This window comes from Trichechus manatus, unplaced genomic scaffold (assembly GCF_000243295.1).
Source record: "Trichechus manatus latirostris isolate Lorelei unplaced genomic scaffold, TriManLat1.0 scaffold00270, whole genome shotgun sequence".
Lineage (NCBI taxonomy): Eukaryota > Metazoa > Chordata > Mammalia > Sirenia > Trichechidae > Trichechus > Trichechus manatus.
The window spans coordinates 833,088-835,486 of NW_004444206.1; the positions used below are offsets into that span (position 1 = coordinate 833,088).

At 37.1% G+C, this 2,399-nt stretch overlaps 1 protein-coding gene across 10 annotated transcripts in view; it reads left to right on the plus strand.

Annotated features, from left to right (window-relative positions):
- The window catches only part of TRPC4 (transient receptor potential cation channel subfamily C member 4), a 331,985-nt gene that overhangs the window by 325,563 nt on the left and 4,023 nt on the right, over positions 1 to 2,399 (plus strand). The window lies entirely within an intron of this gene.

A 2,399-nucleotide genomic window follows, 5' to 3' on the forward strand; every position in this document is an offset into this window, starting at 1 on the left:
TATGCAAAGATGGTTCAACATTGGAAAATCAATCAGTGTAATCCACCACATAAATAAAAGGACAGAAAAGAGTCACATGATCATCTCAATTGATGCAGGAAAGGCATTTGACAAAATCCAACATGCATTCCTGATAAAAACTCAAAATAAAATATGTATAGAAGGGAAATTTCTCCACATAATAACGGGCATCTATGCAAAACCAACAGCCAACATCATTCTTAATGGAGAGAGGCTGAAAACATTCCCCTTGAGAACAGGAACAAGTAAAGGATGCCCTTTATCACCACTCCTATTTAACATTGTTTTGGAAGTTCTAGCTAGAGCAATAATACAAGAAAAAGAAATAAATGGCATCCAAATTGGTAATGAAGAAGTTAAACTGTCCCTCTTTGCGGATGATAATGCTACTATACATAGAAAACCCTAAAGACTCCATGAGAAATCTACTGGAACTAATAGATTCAGCAGAGTAGCAGGATCCAAGATAAACATACAAAAATCTGTTGGATTCCTATACACCAATAAAAAGAACAATGAAACGGAAATCGTGAAAACAATACCATTTATAAGGGCCCCTAAAGAAATAAAATACTTAGGAATAAAATACTTAGGAATAAATCTACCAGGGATGTAAAAGATCTATACAAAGAAAACTACAAAACACTACTGTAAGAAACCAAGAAGGTTCTACATAAATGGAAAAACATACCATGCTCATGGATAGGTAGACTCAACTTTGTGAAAATGACAATTCTACCCAAAGCAATTTACAAATACAATGCAATCCCGATCCAAATACCGACAACATTCTTTAAAGAGATGGAAAAACTAATCATTAACTTTATATGGAAAGGGAAGAAAGCCTGAATAAGTAAAGCACTATTGAAGAAGAATAATAAAGTAGGATTCACACTATCTGACCTTAGAACCTACTCTACAGCTACGGTAGTCAAAACAGTCCGGTACTGGTACAATGACAGATACATTGACCAATGGAACAGAATTGAGAACCCAGATATAAATCGATCCACCTACAGTCACCTGATCTTCGACAAGGGCCCAAAGTCCATCAAAAGGGGAAAGACAGTCTTTTTAACAAATGGTGCTGGCAAAACTGGATGTCCATCTGCAAAAAAGTGAACCAGTACCCATACCTCACACCATATACAAAAACTAATTCAAAATGGATCAAAGACCTAAATATAAAGCTATCAAAAGTCTTCACCAACAGAGTAAAAAGAGAACCTATAGACTGGGAAAAAATTTTTGGACATTATAAGTCAGACAAAGGTCTAATCTCTATAATCTACAAGAAAATCCAACACCTCTACAACAAAAAGAAATATAATCCAATTAAAACATGTGCAAAGAAAATGAACAGACACTTCATCAAAAAAGACATTCAAGTGGTCAACAGACACATGAGGAAATTCTTGTGATCACTAGCCATTAGAAAAATGCAAATTAATACCACAAAGAGATACCAGATCACCCCGGCATTACTGGCAGGAATCAAAACAACTGGAATTAACAAATGTTGGAGAGGGTGCGGGGAGATCGGAACTCTTATGTACTGCTGGTGGGAATGCAAAATGATACAACCATTTTGGAAAATGATATGGCGCTTCCTTAGAAAGCTGGAAATAGACATACCATTCAATCCAGCAGTCCCACTCCTAGGAATATATCCCAGAGAAATAAGAGCCATCACATGAATAGACTATGCACACCCATGTTCATTGCAGCATTGTTCACAATAGCCAAAAGCTGGAAACAACTTAGATGCCCATCAAGAGATGAATGGATAAACAAACTATGGTACATACACACAACGGAGTAGTATGCAATGATAAAGAACAATGATGAATCTGTGAAGCATCTCATAACATGGATGAAAAGGGAGAACATTATGCTGAGTGAAATAAGTCAATCACAAAAAGACAAATATTGTATTGACCTCTATTGTAAAAACTCAAGAAATAGTTTACACACAAAAAGAAACATTCTTTTTTGTTACAAGGGATGCTAGGGGTAGGAGGGAATACTAAATAGACAATAGATAAGAAGTGGTAACTTTTGTGAAGGGTAAGACAGTATGTAATACTGGGGAAGCCAGCACAACTTGTACAAGGAAAGGTTATGGAAGCTTCATAGACACATCCAAACTCCCTGAGAGACCGAATTGCTGGGCAGAGGGCTGTGGGGACCATAGTCTCAGGAACATCTAGCTCAACTGGCATAACACAGTTTATAAAGACAATGTTCTACCTTCTACCTTGGTGAGTAGCGTCTGGGGTCTTAAAAGCCTGTGAGCAGCCATGTAAGATACTCTACTCCCACCCCTTTGGGAGCAAGGGAGAATGAAGAAAACAAGATACAAGGGAAAGATTAGTCCA